At 40.1% G+C, this 12,772-nt stretch overlaps 1 protein-coding gene across 3 annotated transcripts in view; it reads left to right on the forward strand.

Moving 5' to 3' along the window:
• PRSS51 (serine protease 51) overlaps positions 1 to 12,772 on the forward strand; it is a 58,572-nt gene that overhangs the window by 2,226 nt on the left and 43,574 nt on the right. Inside the window, exon 1 of one of the 3 annotated variants that reach the window (XM_060653699.3) lies at positions 19 to 137. The exons of the other annotated variants lie outside the window; for them this stretch is intronic. The gene's annotated coding sequence lies outside the window, so the exon portion shown is untranslated. Of the gene's footprint in view, positions 1 to 18; positions 138 to 12,772 lie in introns of those variants that run through there. 3 annotated transcript variants of the gene reach the window in all.

Here is a 12,772-nt window from a genome sequence, read left to right on the forward strand (position 1 = left end):
CTCAGGTCATGCAGCCTTCTCCTCCTGCCATTTTGTTTTCAAGGTGGTTGCACAGAAGGACCTCATCCTTGAAGCCTTCTTGTCTAAGCTTCCCTTCCTGCTGATCTGGGCAGGACCTGTCCCTCACTGAGTCCTTGGTAGGCACCTTGCTTTTGTCTCTGTCACTCCCACCCTTTTTAAAGGCTCAAATGCCTATTCCACAAAGCTCGTCATGTAAAGGGTTCTCTGTGAATCTGTGTATAAGACATCAGCAAGGGGTTGCCAGGCTGGATCTATAGATTGGGCAGAAGTTCCAGGAGGCCAAGAGGCCTCTCCCAGCACTAATGCTCTACCCAGTACATTTGCCCTTAAGGTTTTCTGCTCAGGCCTCTGATCTGAAGCTGCAGGTGTGACCCTCCCATGCTGGGTTCAGAGGCTCTGGCGTCCCCTCATGCCCAGCCCAGCCGGTGACAATCCTTGCTCCCACCACTTTCTGGGTTGATTATGCATGGCCTCCAAATCTCCAGATATGCCCCTGTCCATTTCTAAAGATGGAAAGGTCAGATCTGAGGTGTAAATTCCTGGTCCATGGCTTCTCCTTATGTCAACACCTCAGTCATGGGATTTAGACCTTACTATTTTCCCCCTGAACTTTCAGCACACTTATTTGGGACTTTACCTAACCATCCTCAGTACTGCCTTTCTGGCCACTGGCCAGGCCCAGTGTTAGGAAGTGAATCTCACTAATTTCAGTTCCCAAAGTGACCACAGGTCATTTTCCAGACCACGATGTCTACTCTGTCTAGCCTGCTCCATTGGTGTTCTTACTTCCAAAAAAAGGAATGATAGGGTCCACCAGTAAAGTTATAAAGCCCAAAATAAGATCACGTGACTTGGGTGGTGGCCCCTCTTTACTATACCAAGAATGTGGCTCCAGCTACTTCCTGAGGGGAGAAATTCCAGGACAAGTCACTCACTCCTCCTCTTGTCCTACCCTTGCAGGTAGCTGCTCCTCAGCATCTAGGTGTCCTTTCTGAGGGTGGGGCCAGGGCCTGTTTTGTGGCCATGGGATGGTGCATTTCCCATCTGTTCTTTATGATAATCTGCCTCTTCAAACAGAGGAGGCCTGATGAAGGGCTAACTTTTTTTTTTTCTTTTACTTGCATATGGGTAAAGGTACCAAAGCATACCGGGTCACTGGGCCCTACTCACTGGGAAGCTCCTGCTTTCCCTCTGCTCTTTCTTTAGACTCAGCTTTCTTCCTCCCCTGGCCCTGCTACTCGCACCGCTACTGAATGCTGGTGGTTTTCTCCTTTGCTCAGGTTCTGGGGATGTGGATGTAGAGGGGAGGAACCTGGACCCTTACTGCTAATCTCTACTTGTGGGGAGGCAAGGATGATGGGCACATCCCCTAAACTGCTGCTCTTTTTCTACAAAAATATCTGGACACAAGCACAGCTCACCTCTAGGAAGATCCATTTCCTTCTGTGTCTATATCTTTCCTGTTAATATGACTTGGGCCCTGTTTCTTGTGAAATACTCATTCACTGCCCAGCATTTTTTCTCTTTTGTCAAGCCTTTTCACTATAACAGGAGATTACAAAATGCCTGAACTGATGGAGGGGAACAGGTGGGGACAGAGCCACTGTACACAGCCACATCTCCAGTGGGTACCATTCCTATAGACTACAATTGAAATACCTCCCCCTGAATTAGGCAAACATGGGGGCCCAGATGTGGAGAGAAACCTCAGTGCTCTATAAGGAATCTATAGAAGTCCAAAGAGAAAAGATGGCACATGGTGACATAGGTTACTTATGGGACTACTGCCTGGTTGATGCTTCAGAGGTTCCCAGGGTGGCATTATCATAGTAACTTTATTTACCCCAGTCCTGGCCAATAGATCACTGACTTTGATGTGCAGCCTGGGGAGCTCATTCAGTGCAGATTAGGGTTGTAAGATTCATCAAATAAAAATACGGGATGCCCACTTAATTTTGTTTGTTTGATTGGGTTTTTTTTGTTTATTTTTGAGAAAGACAGAGAGAGACAGAGCATGAGCGGGGGGGGGGGGGGGGTAGAGAGAGAGGAAGACACAGAATCTGAAGCACTCTCCAAGCTCTGAGCTGTCAGCACAGAGCCCGATGCAGAGCTCGAACTCACAAACCGCAGCTCATGACCTGAGCTGAAGTCAGATGCTTAACCATCTGAGTCACCCAGGTGCCCTAATTTTGAATTTCAGGTAAAGAATGTATTTCTAGTATATGTACCCCATGCAATGTTTGGGGCATACATGCACTAAAAAAAAATCGTTTGTCTGAAATCCTAATGTATCTGGAGTTCTGTATTTTATCTGGTAACTCCAATGTTGATTTCCATGTTTCTTCCTTCAGATGCTAATCCAGTGGATTGGGAAGTGGTGGGGAGCCAGATCTAAGCATTTTAACAGTTGCTTCCAGATTATTCCAGTGTGAATCATCCTGAACCACATTGAGAAATGTCAATTAAGACTAAGATAGAGAGCTTCCTGGAGTCCCTGGGAAGCTGAGGCTGGAGTATGACTCCACCTGGGAGTTCTGGAAATGAGACAGTGGTTGACCAACAACTTAGGCTCTGGAGTGTGTACAGTTTGTGCAGTATGGATTGCACAGGGGACCCACCCATGGGCTTTCCTGGAGGAGGCAAGGGGACCCCCAAGGAAAGAGGCCGGGATATGCTACCAGGCCTAGGGGCTGCAGGAGAAAGGAGGCCAGCAGGGAGCCATGGAAGAGCCCATGAAAACACCACCCTAAGAGTCAGCAAGGAATGCCTCCTAGGCCCAGAGGTCAGGAAGCTGATGTTTGGGCTAGCTCACCTTTATTTGCACACTCTCCCCAACTTTGATCCCTGCCAGGAGTGAAAGAGCAGCTCAAGATGGGGGAAGATGAGCAGAACCAGAGGTGAGTAAGGCCCATGTCCCTAACTGGACCCAGACTGGGAGAAGGAGACTTAACAGTCAGATTCAGCCTCTGGAGTGTGACAAGGGTTTATATATTCTAATGCCTAAATTGAAACTGGGTTTGGGACTCAAGTGCCTGTAGGACTATCATCTCTGAACAACCAGAATGTGTACCTAGAGCTTTTTTTTTTTTTTTTTTTAATCAGGGAAGAACAAATCATCCCTGCTGAATGGAGTTTTAAAAATGGTGGGGGACACAAATAAAGCTGTGGTTTGATCACAATTCATGCATTGCACTTGTTCAAACATAACAGTTGCATTACCCATTGTGTTCTTCAATTGCCTTTACAGTTGGCGGGAAAGGTCTGACACTAGCTTCATGATTTCTCCATTTACACCAGTTTGCTGAACAGTGACTGTGGGGAACATACTCATCCATACAAGCATGGGCAAGTCACCTCAGTCAAGGAGGCTGATGTCTGGTATGACTGCCATGCTTCACCCACTGCCACCCACAGCCCCCAGCTCTTATGACAGATATGGCCAGTTGATCATAACTCCTCTCTGCTGAGCCAAGATTTGGTTACAATGTGGCCATTTAGGCAGCTGTTACCAGGTGATCAGACAAAACCCATTGTCATTGTTGGACTATGACCTTTATGGTTGCAAGAGCCTCACCAATATCCAGTAATGACATCGTTAGAGAATTTGGAGGATGTTATCTGGTCTCCTCTCTGATATCCATGCAGGGACTTGCATCCCCTAAAAATTGTGCCTCCATTTATATTGTGCTATATAATTCAGGAAGTGGTCTGCATGTTATACTAGAAAGTGATTTCAGTAAAAGGCGAAAGATTTATGCGATCTGAAGAGAAACCAGAGTATCCAGATGGCCAACAGGCACATGAAAAGATGTTCAATGTCACTCCTCATCAGGGAAATACAACTCAAAACCACACTCAGATACCACCTCATGCCAGCCAGAGTGGCTAAAATGAACAAATCATGAGACTATAGATGCTGGAGAGGCTGTGGAGAAATGGGAACCCTCTTGCACTGTTGGTGGGAATGCAAACTGGTGCAGGCCCTCTGGAAAAGAGTGTGGAAGTTCCTCAAAAAATTAAAAATAGATCTACCCTATGACCCAGCAAACACATATTTTGTATGTTATGTATATTATATACTGTATTCTTATAATAAAGTAAGCTAGAGAAAAAAATCTTACTAAGAAAGTCATAAGGAAGAGAATATATGTTGACAGTGCAGTACTATATTTATTAATATTGTAAGTTTACATCAGTGCCTACATCAACACTGTCTACATACAGTGCCTACATCAACACTGTCTTATATGATATAAAACATTGTAAATATTATAAATATTGCTAACACTAGACATCAAAAATGAAAATATAAGGTGAAAAATAAATTCATATTTCTTTAAAGGTATAATGATCCATGCATTGAAGCAGCAATATGATTGCTTTGTAGCCTAGTATAATTGATATGATTGTATCATGGTAGCCTTGCTTATACACTAATGAGTGAATTGTTTTAAATTTTTTATGGCAAGTAGTATTATAGTAATATTCATAATGCAGTATTAGTAACATTGTTACAGTTTTTTAAAAACCACTTACCTGTGATGATATGCAGTTTCTCCAATTATGAGAGAGGAATACTGTACAGAAATGTAATTTTTTGAAGCAAAGTTTTAAAACAGTAACAAAGTTAACACATGATTAATCTATATTAAATATCACTCACCTTATGCCTATGTAGGAGAAGCTATACACTTCCATACAAGTATTGCACACAATGTTCTAGACAATGAATACTTAGGCAATGATGATGAACAATACGAAATGTCTTGTACAGATTTTGCCTTACAGTTATTAGATTTTCACACACACACACACACACACACACACACACACACACACACCACTGAAGGTTTATTAACTATATGGCATGATGATTATTTACTATTCATTAAGTGGAAGTGGATCATCATAGAGGTCTTCATCCTCATTGTTTTTCATATTGAATAGGCTGAGGAGGAAAAGGAGGAGGGTTTGGTCTTGCTGTCCCCGGGGGCGATAGAGGCAGGAGAGGTGGAGGAGGTGGAAGGGAGACAGGAGACACAGGCACACTTGGTATAACTTTATGGAAATACAACATAATTTCTGTCTGACTTTTTTGCTATTTTTCCCCCTCTGAAAATGTTTCTATATTGTACCAATACTTTTTTTCCACCACTTGCTTTAGTTTCAGTGGCTGTGCCATGGAGGGGTCCATGTTGAAAAAGAGTCAAAAGCAGTCTTCAATAATAAGAATGCTTCTGCCAGATTGTCTAGCTCTGCTTCTTCTACATCTTCTTCCTCATCATCTGGCACTGGTTCGGAAGCACCCATCTCCATCAAGTTGTCTTCTGTTGATTCCTCTAGTGTGGTGTCAATTAGCTCTTGAATTTCTCCAAGACCCGTATCTTAAAACCCTTCACGCCTCACTTTTTTTTTCCATATCCACAATCTCTTCCATGATTTCCTTGATTGGTTGTGCTGTAAATCCTGTAAAGTCATGCACAACATGTGGACAGTTTTCTCCAGCAGGAATTTATTGTTTTAGGCTTGATGGATTTCATGGCTTTTCCTATAACAATGATAGCATCTTCAATGGTGTAATTCCATCAGACCTTCATGTTCTATCAGGATTCTCTTTCTTTGATAATCATTTACACAGAGTACCATGTGTAATGAGCCTTAAAGATCCTTATGACCTCCTGATCTAGGGGCTAAAATACAGATGTGTTTGATGATAAAATCACTTCTAGGCCTTTGGTGTTGAGCTCATGGGCCTCTGTATGGTTAGGAGCATTTCCAATCTCAAAAGAACTTTAAAAGGCAGTCCCTTACTGGCAAGGTATTTTCTGTCTTCAAGAACAAAGCATCGATGGAACCAATCCAGAAAAAAGGTTTTTGTTGTCTAGTCCTTCTTGTTATACAACCAAAAAACTGGAAGCTGGTGTTCATCTTTTCCCTGCAAGACTCAGGGTTAGCAACTTATATAGATAATAGCAGTCCTGATTATAAACCCAACGTTGACATAAAACAGTAGAGCTAGCCTATCCTCTCTGTCTTAAATACTGGTGCTTGCTCTTCCTCCATAGCAATAAATGTCCTTTGTGGCTCCCCCAACTCCCCGAATGGGGCAATTTCATCCGCATGAAAAGATCTGTTCAGGTGGGTGTCCTTTTTTTTTATTTTATGTTTTATTTTTAAAAATTTACATCCAAATTAATTAGCATTTAGTGCAACAATGATGTCAGGAGTAGATTCCTTAATGCCCCTTACCCATTTAGCCCATCCCTCCTCCCAAAACCCCTCCCGTAACCCTGTTTGTTCTCCATATTTATGAGTCTCTTTTGTTTTGTTCCCCTCCCTGTTTTTATATCATTTTTGTTTCCCTTCCCTTACGTTCATCTGTTTTGTCTCTTAAAATCCTCGTATGAGTGAAGTCATATGATATTTGTCTTTCTCTGACTAATTTCACTTAGCATAATACCCTCCAGTTCCATCCACGTAGTTGCAAATGGCGAGATTTCATTCTTTTTGATTGCCGAGTAATACTCTAATATATATATATATATATATATATATATATATATATATATATATCACATCTTCTTTATCCATACATCCATCGATGGACACTTGGGCTCTTTCCATACTTTGGCTATTGTTGATAGTGCTGCTATAAACACGGGAGTGCATGTGCCCCTTCAGAACAGCACACCGGTATCCCGTGGATAAATGCCTAGGAGTGCAATTGCTGGTGGTAAGGTAGTTCTATTTTTAGTTTTTTGAGGAAACTCCATACTGTTTTCCAGACTGGCTGCACCAGCTTGCATTCCCACCAACAATGCAAAAGAGATCCTCTTTCTCTGCATCCTCACCAACATCTGTTGTTGCCTGAGTTATTCATGTTAGCCATTCTGAAGGTATAAGGTGGTATCTCATTGTGATTTTGATTTGTATTTGCCTGATGATGAGTGATGTTGAGCATTTTTTCATGTGTCGGTTGGCTATCTGGATGTCTTCTTTGGAGAAGTGTCTATTCATGTCTTTTGCCCATTTCTTCCCTGGATTATTTGTTTTTTGGGTGTTGAATTTTATAGGTTCTTTGTAGATTTTGGATACAGACCTGTTATCTGATATGTCGTTTGCAAATATCTTCTCCCATTCTGTCGGTTGCCTTTTAGTTTTGCTGATTGTTTCCTTCGCTGTGCAGAAGCTTTTTATTTTGATGAGATCCCAGTAGTTCATTTTTGCTTTTGTTTCCCTTGCCTCTAGAGACATGTTGAGTAAGAAGTTGCTGAGGGCAAGATCAAAGAGATTTTTGCCTGCTTTCTCCTTGAGGATTTTGATGGCTTCCTGTCTTACATTGAGGTCTTTCATCCATTTTGAGTTTATTTTTGTGTATGGTGTAAGAAAGTGGTCCAGGTTCATTCTTCTTCATGTCGCTGTCCAGTTTTCCCAGCACCACTTGCTGAAGAGACTGTCTTTATTCCATTGGATATTCTTTCCTGCTTTGTCAAAGATTAGTTGTCCATACGTTTGTGGGTCCATTTCTGGGTTTTCTATTCTGTTCCATTGATCTGAGTGTCTGTTCTTGTGCCAGTACCATACTGTCTTGATGATTACAGCTTTGTAGTATAGCTTTATGTCTGGGATTGTGATGCCTCCTGCTTTGGTTTTCTTTTTCAAGATTGCTTTGGCTATTTGGGGCTTTTCTTGTTCCATACAATTTTTAGGATTATTTGTTCTAGCTTTGTGAAGAACACTGGTGTTATTTTGATAGAGATGGCATTGAATACGTAGATTGCTTTGGGTAGTATCAACATTTTAACAATATTTGTTCTTCCTATCCAGGAGCATGGAATCCTTTTCCATTTTTTTTGTGTCTTCTTCAGTTTCTTTCATAAGCTTTCTATAGTTTTCACTGTATAGATTTTTCACCTCTTTGGTTAGATTTATTCCTAGGTATTTTATGGTTTTTTGTGCAACTGTAACTGGGATCGATTCCTTGATTTCTCTTTCTGTCGCTTTATTGTTGGTGTATAGGAATGCAACTGATTTCTGTGCATTGATTTTATATCCTGCAACTTTGCTGAATTCATGAATCAATTCTAGCAGTTTTTTGGTGGTATCTTTTGGGTTTTCCATATAGAGTATCATGTCATCTGCAAAGAGTGAAAGTTTGACCTCCTCCTGGCCAATTTGGATGCTTTTTATTTCTTAGTGTTGTCTGACTGCAGAGTCTAAAGACTTCCAATATTATGTTGAATAACAGTGGCGAGAGTGGACATCCCTGTCTTGTTCCTGATCTTAGGGGGAAAGCTCTCAGTTTTTCCCCATTGAGGATGATATTAACATTGGGTCGTTCACATATGGCTTTTCTGATCTTGAGGTATGCTCCTTCTACCCCTACTTTCTTGAGGGTTTTATCAAGAAACAATGCTGTATTTTGTCAAATGCTTTCTCTGCATCTTTGGAGAGGATCATATGGTTCTTTTCCTTTCTTTTATTGATGTGATGAATCATGTTAATTGTTTGCAGATATTGAACCAGCCCCGCATCCCAGGTATAAATCCTGCTTGGTCGTGGTGAATAATTTTTTTAATGTATTGTTGGATCCGGTTGGCTAATATCTTGTTGAGGATTTTTGCATTCATGTTCATCAGGGAAATTGGTCTATAGTTCTCCTTTGTAGTGTGATCTCTGCCTGGTTTTGGAATCATAGAAAGAGTTTGGAAGTTTTCCTTCCATTTCTATTTTTTGGAACAGCTTCAAGAGAATAGGTGTTACCTCTTCCTTAAATGTTAGGTAGCATTCCCCTGGAAAGCCATCTGGCCCTGGACTCTTGTTTTTCGGCAGATTTTTGATTACGAATTCGATTTCCTTACTGGTTATGGGTCTGTTCAAATTTTCTATTTCTTCCTGTTTCAGTTTTGGTAGTGTATATGTATCTAGGAATTTGTTCATTTCTTCCATATTGCCCATTTTATTGGCATATAATTGCTCATAATATTCTCTTATTATTGTTTTTATTTCTGCTTTTTGGTTGTGATCTCTCCTCTTTCATTCTTGATTTTATTTATGTTGGTCTTTCCTTTCTCTTTTTATCAAACTGGCTAGTGGTTTATCAATTTTGTTAATTCTTTCAAAGAACCAGCTTCTGGTTTCATTGATCTGTTCTACTGTTTTTTTGGTTTCGATAGCATTAATTTCTGCTCTAATCTTTATTATTTCCTGTCTTCTACTGGTTTGGGGTTTTATTTGCTGTTCTTTTACCACTTCCCTAAGGTGTGAGGTTAGGTTGTGTGTCCGAGAATTTTCTTCCTTCTTTAGGAAGTCCTGGATTGCTATATATTTTCCTCTTATGACCGCCTTTGCTGCGTCCCCAAGGTTTTGGGTTGTGATGTTATAATTCTCATTGACTTCCATATACTTTTTAATTTCCTCTTTAACTGCTTGGTTACCCCATTCATTCTTTAGTAGGATGTTCTTCAATCTCCAAGTATTTTTACCTCTCCAAAATTTTTCTTGTGGTTGATTTCGAGTTTCATAGTGTCATGGTCTGAAAATATGCACGGTGCGATCTCGATCTTTTTGTACTTATTTAGGGCTGTTTTGTGTCCCAGTATATGGTCTATTCTGGAGAACGTTCCAGGTGCACTGGAGAAGAATATATATTCTACTGCTCTAGGATGGAATATTCTGAATATATCTGTAAGTCCATCTGGTCCAGTGTGTCATTCCAAGCCATTGTTTCCTTGTTGATTTTTTGATTAGATGATCTGTCCATTGCTGTGAGTGGGGTGTTGAAGTCTCCTACAATTATGGTATTACTATCGATGAGTTTCTTTATGTTTGTGATTAGTTGATTTATATATTTGGGTGTTTTCACATTTGGCACATAAATGTTTACAATTGTTAGGTCTTCTTGGTGGATAGACCCTTTGATCTTGTTTTCTTACCCATTCTGTTACCCTATATCTTTTGAGTGGAGCATTGAGTCCATTGACGTTTTGAGTGAGTACTGAAAGATATGAATTTATTGCCATTATGATGCTTGTAGAGTTGGAGTTTCTGGTGGTGTTCTCTTGTCCTTTCTAATCCTTGTTGCATATATATATATATATATATATATATATATATATATATATATATAATTTTCAATCTTTTCTCCCCTCAGAGAGTCCTCCTTAAAATTTCTTGTAGGGATGGTTTAGTGGTCACAAACTCCTTTAATTTTTGTTCGTCTGGGAAACTTTTTATCTCTCCTTCTATTTCGAATGATATCCTGCTGGATAAAGAATTCTTGGCTGCATATTTTTCTGTTCCAGCACACTGAATATATCCTGCCACTCCTTTCTGGCCTGCCAAGTTTCTGTGGATAGGTCTGCTGCAAACCTGATCTGTCTTCCCTTGTAGGTTAGGGCCTTTTTTCCCTTGTTGCTTTCACGATTCTCTCCTTGTCTGAGTATTTTGTGAATTTGACTATGATATGCCTTGTTGATGGTCGGGTTTTGATAAATCTAATGGGGGTCCTCCGTGCTTCCTGGATTCTAATGTTTATGTCTCTCCCCAGGTTAGGAAAGTTTCCCACTATGATTTGCTCACATAAGCCTTCTATGCCTATTTCTGTCTCCTCCTCTTCTGGGACACCTATGATTCTGATGTTGTCCCTTTTTAATGAGTCACTGATTTCTCTAATTCTTAAATAGTGCTCTTTTGCCTTAATCTCCCTCTTTTTTCTGCTTCATTATTCTCTATAAGTTTGTTCTCTATATCGTTGAATCTCTGTTCTGCCTCAGCCTTCCTTGACACCGCGGCATCCATCCATGATTGCAGCTCAGTTATAGCATTTTTTAATTTCATTCTGGCTATTTTTCACTTCTTTTATCTCTGCAGAAAGGGATTCTAACCTATTTTCAACTCCAGCTAGTATTCTTATTCTCGCGATTCTAAATTTTGGTTCAGATATCATGCTTGTATCTGTGTTGGTTAAATCCCTGGCTGTCGTTTTTTCATGCTCTTTCTTTTGGGGTGAATTCCTTCGTTTTGTCATTTTGAGCAGAAAAAAGGTATTAATGAGGTAGAAAAATTAAAATAAAAAATTTAAAATTAAAAAATATTAAAATTAAAAAATTAAACACACACACACACACATAAATCGAATAAATGATGCTGTATCCTAGGTGTTTTGGTGTGGGTGTTGAAAATGGCTTGACAGATTAGAGAAAAAAAGGGAGGGGATGAAAAAAGGAAATTGTTTGAGACTTTGAAAAAGTGAATACACTGAAGTATACTAAAATGAGATGATGGGAGTAAAGTAGAATTTGAAAAAAATTTACACAAAAGTAAAGAATATAGTATCAAAAAATTAAAGAAAAATATTTTTATCAGAAATTGAAAATAAAAATGAATTTTTTGTTTCTATATTCAAGAAAAGGAAAAGAAACAAAAAAGAGGAAAAAAAGAAAAAATAAAAAGGCGATTTTTTGAAAATTTGAAAAGGTGAATACACTGAAGTAGACTAAAATAAAATGATGGACATAAAATAGAATTTGAAAAAAATTACACAAAAGTAAAGAATATAGTAGAAAAAAATTAAGGAAAAATATTTTACTAGAAATTGAAAATAAAAATGAATTTTTTCTTTTTCTATATTCAAGAAAAGAGACAAAAAAGAGAAAAAAAAGAAAAAAAATCATTTGAGAATTTGAAAAAGTGAATACACTGTAGTAGACTAAAATAAAATGATGGAAGTAAAATAGAATTTGAAAAAAATTACACAAAAGTAAAAAATATAGTAAAAAAATTAAAGAAAAATATTTTTAATAAAAATTGAAAATAAAATGAATTTTTCCTTTTTGTGTATTCAAGAAAAAGAAAAGAAGTAAAAAAGAGAAAAAAAAAGAAAATCGAATAGATGGACTTGCTAACAGATTGAAACAGGACTGAAATTACTTCGTTTTCCCCTAGAAGACAGACTATGAAGTGCTTTATAGTCCGTAAACTAAGTAGGAGGTGAGACTTGTGTTCTTGAAGAGCGAGGTTGGCCCAGTTGGGCGGGGCTCAGTGCAATGGCTCTGTTCTTTACTAGATGGCGATGCTAGCCTACTGGGGTGGATTGTTGTGAGGCTTGCAGGTGTGTATGTGCATGCGTGGGAGTGGTGAAAATGATGTCACCCATGTACCCAGTCTGTTCTGGATCAGCAATCGCGCACCCATCCTCTGTCTTCAGCTCTCGTCCACTCCCCGCTTTTTCACTCTCCATGACCAAGCCCCAGGCAATACCTGTCTCCCAAGTTTTGTCTCAGATGCGGCTGCCTTCCCTGGCCCCTTACTTCTGAAAGACTGCGGCTTTGACCCGTTCCGCCCCTCTGTGGAAGGGTCTCACCGAGCAATGGCCGAATGAGCAATGGCCGAACATTGGCTGTACCCACAAACGCTTGCTGGAGCCTTCTGCTGCCGGTGCCCCGAGACTGTGTCAGGTGCCATCCTGCCCCAGAAAAAGTTCAAGAGATTGTGTAGCAGCAGCATTTCAGGGATTATGGAAAATCACAGCACACAGCTGGCACCAGGCTTCACCCTTAACGACCCTTTTCCAGCACCAGCAATTGTAGCCATTTTCTGGGGTCTTCTGGGACCAGGTGGCTTCAATAGTCTCTACCAAATGTCCATCCAGCAGTGGAACCGCTTTTCCCCGTGTGGCCCGAGAACCTCCCAGACCCCACTCTGTTCCTGGGGATTCACCCTTCCCACCAGAGCACTGCCAGGTATCTAG

Source organism: Panthera onca, chromosome B1 (assembly GCF_046562875.1).
Source record: "Panthera onca isolate mPanOnc1 chromosome B1, mPanOnc1 haplotype 2, whole genome shotgun sequence".
In the NCBI taxonomy this organism is placed as follows: domain Eukaryota; kingdom Metazoa; phylum Chordata; class Mammalia; order Carnivora; family Felidae; genus Panthera; species Panthera onca.